This window comes from Rattus norvegicus, chromosome X (assembly GCF_021556685.1).
Source record: "Rattus norvegicus strain SHRSP/BbbUtx chromosome X, alternate assembly SHRSP_T2T, whole genome shotgun sequence".
NCBI lineage: Eukaryota > Metazoa > Chordata > Mammalia > Rodentia > Muridae > Rattus > Rattus norvegicus.
The window spans coordinates 53,708,045-53,719,547 of NC_141554.1; the positions used below are offsets into that span (position 1 = coordinate 53,708,045).

At 34.1% G+C, this 11,503-nt stretch overlaps 1 pseudogene; it reads left to right on the forward strand.

The window, feature by feature from the left end:
- The first annotated feature begins 1,444 nt into the window (after window positions 1–1,444).
- On the forward strand, window positions 1,445–1,774 carry LOC147998225 (Nuclear RNase P; annotated as a pseudogene).
- The last annotated feature ends 9,729 nt before the right edge of the window (window positions 1,775–11,503 follow it).

The following is an 11,503-nucleotide window of genomic DNA, read 5'->3' on the forward strand; positions in this document are numbered from 1 at the left end:
AAAAAGAAAGTCAAGAGAAGGTAGTAGAAGTGCTTGTGGCCAGGTTACTCATTCATCATTGTTTTGTAAATTCTGGAGCTTTAAGATTGCATAGTAGCTGCTACTCAAATCCTTCCTAACTTGCCATATCACTTGGTGCTCTTTATCAGCTGCACCAAAAATAAAATAAAATAAACAAAACAAAACAAAACAAAATAGCCCTGTTTCATAATATAATAGGAAATAAATACAAGAAACACCAGAGAATAAGGTCAAGAAAAAGCAAGTCATTACCAGGATATTTGTCTTAGTGTTGCTTAATATTCCATTTTCACACTAGAGTTTTTCTATTTGCTATTCCCATTGTTTTAACCAATTACTTTATTCTCTGAGTTTAAATTTCTTTTCTCTCAAAAGAAATATAGGATGATACCTCCTAGCACATTAAGTAATATTGGAAATTAGTGAAGGCAGGTAACTGGTTAAAAATTGTGTTATTATAAAGAACATCTTCTAAAATTAAAAAAATATTTACTCTCACTTTTGCTCTATATCATTATTAAAATTAGTATCATCATCAACATTGTTATTACTATTATTATTACCTCTTAAGTTCTTTCAAACAAAATGTCATTTTAACAATCTGCTCATAGGTCCTCAACTCTGAACTTCTCTATTTCCTTCAAAAATGCTCTCTGTCCTGGTATAGTTATAAAATTATACATTGTATAATTTGTTTGGCATTATGTTTTGAGCTTATTTGATAACATGCTGTCACTCCCTACTAGACATTAAACTGAAAAACATAAATATTATTGCTTCTGTATTTATTTGTCTTCTATAACAGTTAATATATAACTAGTTAATATAATAGTTATAGTTATAGTTTTTATATTGGCTCTTGGTTAAAATGATCTTGTAAAAATAGCATGACCAAAGTTTAGCTTAAAGAGATTACTAAATGCTTTACCACTTGGACATTTATACATATTTAAACTTGCCGGTAGGGATTGGAATGGTTTAGTGGTAGAATTCTGGTAGTACATCTTAAATGCAGCAAGCTATGAAAACCTTCTTCAGCCCTCCAAAAATATTGAATGTACTCTAGCCTTTCAGAACTTCCAATATCTTTGCAGCTACAGGAGCCTGCTTAGCTGAATATAGACTCCTGCTGTTTTTAATACCTACCCATACTTAAAAGCAAAAAAATGATTATAGTAATAATAAAGTCATGAATTTTTATTACACTATCATTACAAGGAAGCTCAACCTTCCTCATGTACTTACATAATGTAGCAAGAGAATTCACATCATATTGCAGACCTTAAGGGTATTTTTTCACTTTGAATTTAACCAACATTATTATTCATCAGAGATTAATAAAATCTCATGTGAAGACATGCACCCAAATTGTGTTCTAGTATGACAAAGCCATGTAGTAGGAGAGATAAAGAGTGGCTTCTGGGGCGGGGGAAGCTCATCAGCTGGGCCACGCGCTGAGTGCTCTTCACTCCATCAGCACCTGGGAAGGTCTGAGACTGGGGCCTCCTGCGGCCCTAACCGTTCTCTCCGGTCTCTCCCAGAGTGGGGAGGTGAGTTCCCAGAGAGCAGGGCTCCACGCATGGGCAGACTGGGCAGGAGAAGCCCCTCCCCCCCAAAAAGAGTGGCTTCTGGAGTGAACGAACAATAATTGTTCACTATAGTTGTCAGAGTCAGAAAAATGAGGCTAGGAAAGAAATGGAAATGAGTGAAAACAAACAGGAAATTTTTCTTTCTTGTTTCAACTTTCCCTTCCTAGTTTTCTTTTCCCTCCTAAATTCTTGTATTTTTTTAAAGTTTGTTTATACTTCATACCATGCCATATGCACAACTATGTTTCCATAGATTTCAGACGACTATGACTGAAAAAACCATTCTTTGGCCATTTCCAGTCATAGTGACCTAAAGTATTAAAATATAGCCAGGCACTTCATCACACAGAGGAAAAACAAAAGTGAATTAACCTAGTTTCAAAGTTGACTAAAGTTTCTTGCCACACACTATTTTATGTGCAATATATTGTTGTGCTTTCAAAGTATTCTTGACAGAACAGTACAATTATCATGTAAAGAATATTTTAGTATTCTCATAGCAGCATATTCAAGATTGATACAAGATCAACCCAGACAAAACTCCATCATAGAAACGGAAGGTGGAAACAAATTAGTACCCTTAGCAAAGAAGCTACATTTACTAGGAAATAGAGACTCAATTATATATAAGTTCATGACCTCTGGTATGATCAAGCTCAAGTGGATGCCCATAAATGTAAGAATGTATGACAACAAAACCTGTATTTTGATGGTTCAAAAAAGAGTAGAGGATGTAAATTGGAGTGAATCATGAGAAGGCTTATATGGAAGGATATGGGGTAATAGATATGATCAAAATATATTTAAAAACTGTGATTATTTCCCTAAATTTATTAAATTAGTTTATAGGAAATTTAAGGTAATTTTCATAATTTCTATGATGAAAAAACCATGTTTGTTATATAGTTAAAATGGAATATTTTATGAGTGGTCAATCTAGAATTTCAAATGATTAACATTTGTTTCACTCTAGTGTTTATATTGATAATTTTTCCTTATGTTTATAGAAAATAGATTTTTTTCATACAATATATCCTGATTATAGTTTTCACCAATTTCTCCCAGTCCTTCTCCACCTCCTTTTCCATCAGGATCTAGCCCCTTTCTGTCTCTCATTATCAAAGAATAGGCTCTTAAGAGGGGAATGCCAGGGTGTTGAGGTGAAGTATTGAGTGGGAGGGAGATCATTGTAATAGAAGAAGGGGAAAAGGGAATAGGAGAGGGGGAAACTGAGAAAAGGGATAACATTTGAAATGTAAATACATCAACTATTCAATAATTTTCTTTAAAAAGAAAAAGAAGAGATGACAGCCAAATATGACAAAAGAAAATATAAGATGAAGAGAAATATATCACATCAAGGTTGAACAAGGCAATCCATAAAAAGAAAAATAGTACTAAGAGCTGACAGAATAATCAGACAACCATTTGTTCACATCTCAGGAGTCCCATAAAATACTAAACTGAAAGCTATAAAAGAACTAGTGCAGACCCATGTTGGATATGTGTTTGTTGGTTTAGTCCCTGTGAGTCCATATGGGCTTTGTTCAGTTGATATATGTGGTCTTTTTCTTCTTGATACCTCTGCCCCTCTAGATCTTACACTCTTTCCACATTCTGTTCCATAAAGTTCACTCAACACTAATGGATGGAATTTAATGAAGAAATTCTATTTAGACCTTTGACTCTCATCATAATATCTAGCTGTGGTTCTCAGCATCATTTTCTACCTGCTGCAGAAGGAAGGTTTTCTGCTGATGTATGAATAAGGTACCAATTTATGCATATAGCAGAATATTAGGAGCCATTTTATTGTTGCTTGCCTTAGACAAGTAATATTTGGTTTTATGATAGGTTACTGGACATTTGTTGATTATTCCCAAAAGCTTTGTGCCATCATTGCTTTAGCATATTTTAAAAGCAAATGGATTGCAGAATAAGAGTTTTGTGACTGGTTTGGTTTTTATGTTTCTCTTTTGGTAGCCTACAGAGTACCTTCCCATAAAAACGACACTAGTATATCAAGGTAAAGATTAACCATTATTGTCTAATATATTCTGAAGATATGAAAACATTCAATGTAACTTTAAGCTTTGTACTTAATGTTTAATGTTTATATATATATATTAATAAACCAACATATCAGAATATTTGTATTTTTATGAGTGTGATACAAACATTTTATATGTTGAACATATGTGGAAGGAAGGACATTATAAACCCTATAATTTTGGCCTATTAAAACAGAAAATTTACTTGTGATTAATGGAGCACTCTTTGGAACACCATGTATGTCAATATGTCTCAGACATTTTAAACAGAACTTATAGTGATCTTAGAAATTACACAACAGCCAAGAGCCAGTTACACACAGACATCAACAGAACTAACAAAAATGGGAACTTAGAGCTATGAAATGACTGCCAAAAGGAAGAAACAGCCTATGATAAAAGATAGAAGGAAAGAAGGGTTAGAGGACCATAATATCTCTTGAAATAAAAGGAAGAAAACAATGCACAGTGCTGACTACAAATTTTAATAGGATCTGAAAACATGTATATTTTTAACAACAGGAGAAACATATCCTTTAAAAGTGTATTTTGTCCTTGTGAATAGTGCAGCAAAGATTGTATTCATGTACCATCTAAAGTGCAAAGGTTTGTAGAGATTCCATGGCAAAAATCTGGATAAATGTTCAAAAGCCACTTTGTAATATTCATTTTGTCTGAACTATTACATATGTAGTTGCCACCATGATCATTAATGCATCTTAGTTAAAATGGAAATGTTTTGCTGAAGGGTGCATGGAGAAGGGAATAGATCTGGGAAGAATTGATAGAAAGAAGTGAATATGATCAGTACCCAAAATTCCAAAAAAATAATAAAAATTACAGACATATACAAAATGTATATCTAAGGTTACTTATGGAAGAAAAATACCCAAATGGAATGAATATGAAAAATGATGCTAAAATAAATTGAATATATGATGAGGGGAGACTGAGTACATAACACTTAGTTTTTCAACTGAAATCGTTAACTTGTGTCTGCAGTTGTAAAAGACAAAGAAGTGGGAATGTGTTAGACAGAAAGTTATATTTGGTTCTTAATACAGATGGATCCCTTGTTTGTTCTCTATTAGCTGTCACTTGCCTCTTTTAAAATATTTTTGTACTTAATTCAATTCCTGAGGTTATGAGAGATTAAAAAATATTTAAGCACACAATGGAGATTTTACGGATATTTTAAAAGTAATTATTATGTAACAAGTAACATTAATTTGTACAGCCATTTAGGAAAATGATTAACATTGTATCAAAGTTGCAATTCTCATTTCACTAATTAAAATTATGAATATATTAATCATATACATGTGATTGACTTCTATATTAATTAAAGAGAAGAGGTATGAAGAAAATCAAAGGTAAATATTGAAAATTCATTAAAATAAGATAGGGTGGTCCATAAAAATAATCTCATAAATGAGGAGCAGGAAGTGAATAAATCATGGGTTTGAGGACAGACAAAGCTACTTGGTAATGTTCAAGGCCACTTCAGTGAGACCCTGTCTGGGCAAAACAAACAAGCAAACAAACAAAACAAACAATGCAATTACATGTTAAAATCCCTAAAAGAAATATTTGGTTTATTTATTTAACACCTTTAATCAAAATTCCAGAACTACATGGCTAAAGCATTCTTATTTTTGAATAATACCAAAATTAAAGCAGAACATAGAGTTTCTCAAAACAGAGGACTTAGTAATACACACAATTCTGACTTTTCACATGTATGGGTAGTAATGAAATTGTGTGTAGAGACTTGAAGTATTTTTTTTCGGATTTATGGTATTTATTTTGCATTATGTTGATGTTAATCCTCCATATACTTAAGTTAAATTACCAGATTTGGGGGTTATTTTGAGGCAATTTATTTTTGTTGCCTTTGTTTGACTGATACTGATTTCAGAGTTTTGAATTACAGCAAACTTATGGAAGTCTTTCTTACAGAAATTTTATTATGTTGGCATGTATTTGTCAATTATTTTGTTGCTAAAAATTAGGTATTATAATTATAAACACTACTTATGCAAAATTTATCACAATTTGAATGGAAAACAAATTTCTATATATCAAGAAAAATTTCCCTGATTAGTAATTTAGCAGACTTTTTAAAGACTAAAGAATGGCTACCAATCTTTCAGTATATATTATCATTGAATAGTACCTGTTCTGAGGTCTTTGTTGGGCTCTGTCATACTAGCTTCTCATGAATCCATAATGAAACAGAATACTTGAGTGTTGAAAAGGCTTTTGTTTTTTCAGAAGGAGTTTTAATTGTTTTTATTAAAATGAATACCTTTTTCTTATTTCAGGTTTCCTTTTTTCCCATTTTTAATAAATTGGGTATTTCTTATTTTCATTTCAAATGTTATTCCATTACCAGATTTCCTGTCCATCAGATGCCTAACCCGTAACCCTCCCCTTCTATTTGGGAGTTCCCCTCCCCACACACCTCCCATTACCAACCCTCTTCCACTGGTGCCCCACCAAGGCTGTTCACTACTACATATGCAGTTGGAGCCCTGGGTCAGTCCATGTACAGTCTTTGGGTAGTGGTTGAGTCCCTGGGAGCTCTGGTTGCTTGGTATTGTTGTTCTTATGGTGTTGCAAGCCCCTTCAGCTCCTTCAGTCCTTTCTCTAATTCCTCTAATGGGGGCCCCATTTTCAATTCAGTAGTTTGCTGCTAGCATTCACCTCTGTATTTGACAGGTTCTGGCTTTGTCTCTCAGGAGAGATCTATATCCATTTCCTGTCAGCATGCACTTCTTAGCTTCATCCATCTTATCTAGTTTTGCTGCCTGTATATATTTATATATATATATGGGCCACATATAGGGCAGGCTCTGAATAGTCATTCCTTCAGTCGCTGCTCTAAACTTTGCCTCCCTATCACCTCCTATGTATATTTTTTGTTCCCGTTTTAAAGAAAGGATTAAGCATCCACATATTCGTCATCCTTCTTGAGTTTCATGTTGTCCGTGCATAGCATCTTGGGTAATTCAAGTATTTGGGCTAATATCCACTTATCAATGAGTGCATACCATGTGTGTTTTTCTGTGATTGGGTTACCTCACTCATGATGATATTTTCTAGCTCCATTCATTTTTCTATGAATTTCATGAAGTCATTGTTTTTGATAGCTGAGTAATATTCCATCGTATAGATGTGCCATATTTTTTGTATCCATTCCTCCGTTGAAGGGCATCTTGTTTTTTCCAGCTTCTGGCTATTATAAATAAGGCTACTATGAACATTGTGGAGTAGGTGTCTTTGTTGGAGCATCTTTTGGGTATATGCCCAGGGTTCTGAGGAAGTGAAATATCCAATTTTCTGAAGAAACTCTAGACTGATTTCCAGAGAGGTTGTACCAGTTTGCAATCCCACCAAAATGGAGGAGTGTTCCTCTTTCTCCATATCCATGCCAGCATCTGCTGTCACCTGAGTTTTTTTTTTTTTTTTTTTTTTTTTTTTTTTTTATAAAATCAAGTTCTGGTCAAATTTAAATACAAGGCAAAGACATATAGCCTGGGACTAACCATAGTAATGATGTCCCTATGCACTGAGCTTTCTGTTACTCATGGGGAATTTCATGGATGAAAAACATTTTTTTTTATTAACTTGAGTATTTCTTATATACATTTCAAGTGTTATTCCCTTTCCCGGTTTCTGGGCAAATCCCCCTCCCCCCTCCCCTTCCTTATGGGTGTTCCCCTCCCAACCCTCCCCCCATTGCCGCCCTCCCCCCATAGTCTAGTTCACTGGGGGTTCAGTCTTAGCAGGACCCAGGGCTTCCCCTTCCACTGTCACCTGAGTTTTTAAGCTTAGCCATTCTGACTTGTGTGAGGTGGAATCTCAGGGTTGTTTTGATTTGCATTTCCCTGATGACTAATGATGTTGAACATTTCTTTAGGTGCTTCTCAGCCATTCCATATTCATCAGCTGTGAATTCTTTGTTTAGTTCTGTACCCCATTTTAATAGGGTTATTTGGCTCTCTGGAGTCTAACTTTGTGAGTTATTTGTATATTTTGGATATGAAACATCTATCAGATATAGGATTGGTAATGATATTTTCCCAAACTGTTGGTTGCCATTTTGTTCTAATGACATTGTCCTTTGCCTTACAGAAGGTTTGCAGTTTTATGAGGTCCCATTTGTTGATTGTTGATTTTAGAGCATAAGCGATTGGTGTTTTATTCAGGAAATTTACCCCAGTGCCCATGTGTTCAAGAGACTTCCCCACTTTTTCTTCTATTAGTTTGAGTGTATCTGGTTTGATGTCAAGTTCCTTGAACTTAAACTTTGTACAGAGCGATAAGAATGACTCAATTTGTATTCTTCTACATGCTGATCTCCAGTTGAACCAATACCATTTGTTGAAAATGCTATCCTTTTTCCATTGAATGGTTTTGGCTCCTTTGTCAAAAATCAAGTGACCATAGGTATATGGATTCATTTCTGGGTCTTCAATTCTATTCCACTGTTCTATCTTCCTGTCTCTCTACAAATACCATACAGTTTTTTCACTATTGTTCTGTAATACTGCTTGAGTTCAGGGATAGTGATTACCCCAGAAGTCCTTTTATTGTTGAGGATGGTTTTAGCTATCCTGGGTTTTTTGTTATTCCAGATGAATTTGCAAATTGTTCTGTCTAACTCTATGAAGAATTGGATTGGAATTTTAATGGGGGATTGCATTGAATCTGTAGATTGCTTTTGGTAAAATGTCCAACTATACTATACAAACCCTGCCAATCCAGAAGCATGGGGGTTCTTTCCATCTTCTGAGATCTTCTTTAATTTCTTTCTTCAGAGACTTGAAGTACTTATCATATAGATCTTTCACTTGCTTCATTAAAGTCACACTGAGGTATTATATATTATTTGGGACTATTATGAAAGGTGTCGTTTCCCTAATTTCTTTTTCAACCTGTTTATCTTTTGTGTAGAGGAAGACTACTAATTTCTTTGAGTTAATTCTATACTCAGCCTCTTTTCTGAAGTTACCAGGCTTAGTAGTTCTCTGGTGGAACTTCTGGGCTCACTTAAGTATACTATCATATCTTCTATAAATGGTGATATTTTGACTTCTTCCGTTCCAACTTGTATCTCTTTAAATTCCTTTTGTTTTCTGATTGCTCAACGACAAATTTTGAGAATTATATGGAATAGGTAGGGAGAGACTGGGCAGCCTTGCCTAGTCTCTCATTTTAATGAGATTGCTTCAAGTTTCTCTCCATTTTATTTAATATTAGATACTGGTTTACTGAATATGGGTTTTACTTTGTTAAGAAATGGGCCTTGAATTCCTGTTCTTTCCAGGAATTTTATCATAGCTTTTGCAGCATCTAATGAAATGATCATGTAGTTTTCATTTTTGAGTTTGTTTATATAGTGGATTATGCTGATGATTTTCCACATATTGAACCATCCCTGCATACCTGAGGTGAAGCCTACTTGTTCATGATGAATGATCATTTTGATGTGTTATTGGATTCAGTTTGGAAGAATTTTATTTAGTATTTTTGCATCAATATTCATAAGAAAAATTGGTCTGAAGTTCTCTTTGTTTGTTGGGTTGTGTGGTTTAGGTATAAGAGTAATTGTGGTTTCATAGGAGGAATTTGGTAGTGCTCTGTCTGTTTCTATTTTGTGGAAGATTTTGGACAGTGTTGGTATGAGGTATTGTATGAAGGTCTGACAGAATTCTCTATTAAACCGGTCTGGTCCTTGTCTCTTTTTGCTTGAGAGTCCTTTAATAACTGCTTATATTCCTTTAGGAGTTATGGATTTGTTTAGATGGTTTATCTCTACCTGATTTAACTTTAGTAACTGGTATTTGTCTAGAAAATTGTCCATTTTCTCTGGATTTTCAAGATTTGTTGAATATAGGCTTTTGTACTAGGATCCGATGATTTTTTGAATATCCTCATATTCTGTTGTTATGTCTTCCTTTTCATTTCTGATTTTGTTAATTTGGACACACTCTCTGTGCCCTCTGGGTAGTCTGGTTAAGGGTTTATATATCTTGATGGTTTTCTATAAGAACCAGCTTTTGGTTCTATTGATTCTTTGTATAGTGCTTTCTGTTTCTATTTGGTTGATTTCAGCCCTGAGTTTGATTTTTCCTGCCTTCTACTCCTATTGGGTGTATTTGCTTCCTTTTGTTCAAGAGCTTTCAGGTGTACTATCAACCTGCTGATGTATGCTCTCTCCTGTTTCTTTCTGAGGGACTCAGAACTGGAGGTTATCCTCTTAGCACAGCTTTCATTGTGTCCCATAGGTTTGGGTATGTTGTACCTTCGTTTTCGTTAAATTCTAAGAAGACTTTAATTTCTTTATTTCTTTATTGACCAAGTTATCATTGAGTATAGCACTGTTCAATTTCCTTATATATGTTGGTATTCTATTATTATTATTATTATTATTATTATTATTATTATTATTATTATTATTATTAAAGACCAGCCTTAGTCCATGGTGAGCTGAAAGGATTCATGGGATAATTTATATCTTTCTGTCTCTGTTGAGGCCTGTTTTGTGACCAATTTTATGGTCAATTTTGGAGAAGGTACCATGAGGTGTTGAGAAGAAGGTATATCCTTTTGTTTTAGGATGGAAAGTTCTGTAAATATCCGTTAAGTCCATTTGGTTCATAACTTCTCTCAGTCTCTCTATGTCTCTGTTTAATTTTTGTTTCCATGGTGTCTCTATTGGTGAGAGTGTGGTGTTGAAATCTCCTATGATTACTGTGTGTGGTGCAATGTGTACTTTGAGCTTTAGTAAGGTTCTTTTATATATGTAGGTGCCCTTGTGTTTGGAGCATAGATATTTCAGATTGAGAGTTCATCTTGGTAGATTTTTTTTCTTTGATGAATATGACTTATCCTTCCTTATCTTTTTTTATGACTTTTGGTAGAAAGTTGATTTAATTCGATATTCAAATGGCTACGCCAGCTTGCTTCTTAGGACCATTTGATTGGAAAGTGGTTTTTCCAGCCTTTTATTCTGAGGTAGTGTCTGTCTTGTCTCTGAAGTGTGTTTCCTGCTGGGTCCTCTTTGAGTATCCAGTCTGTTAATCTGTGTCTTTTTATTGGGTAATTGAGTCCATTGATGATGAGAGATATTAAGGAATAGTGATATTTGTTTCTTGTTATTTTCATATTTAGAGATGGGATTATGTTTTTTTGTTTCTCTTCTTTCAGTTTTTTGCAAGAATTTTACTGTCTTGCTTTTTCTAGGGTTTACTTCCCTCCTTGTGTTGGGCTTTTTCATTTATTATATTTTATAGGGCTGGATTTACAGAAAAATATTGTATAAATTTGGTTTTATCGTGGAATATCTTGGTTACACACTCAATGTTAATTGTTAGTTTTGCTGGATATAGTATTCTGGGATGGCATTTGTGTTCTCTTAGCATCTCTATGACATCTGTCCAGGATATTATGGCTTTTATAATCTCTGGTGAGAAGTCTGGTTTAATTATTTTAGGTCTGCCTTTACATGTTACTTGACATTATTCCCTTACTTCTTTTAATATTCTTTCTTCGTTTTGTGCATTTGGTGTTTTGACTATTATGTGATGGGAGGAATTTCTTTTCTGGTCCAATCTATTTGGAGTTTTGTAGACTTATTGTTTGTTTATTGCCATCTCTGTCTTTAAGTTAAGGAAGTTTTCTTCTATCATTTTGTTGAAGATAATTACTGACCTTTTAAGTTGGAAGTCTTCACTCTCTTCTTTACCTATTATCCTTAGGTTCAATCTTCTTATTGTGCCCTGGATTTCCTGTATGTTTTGGGCTAGGAGTGTTTTCCATTTTCCATTATCTTTG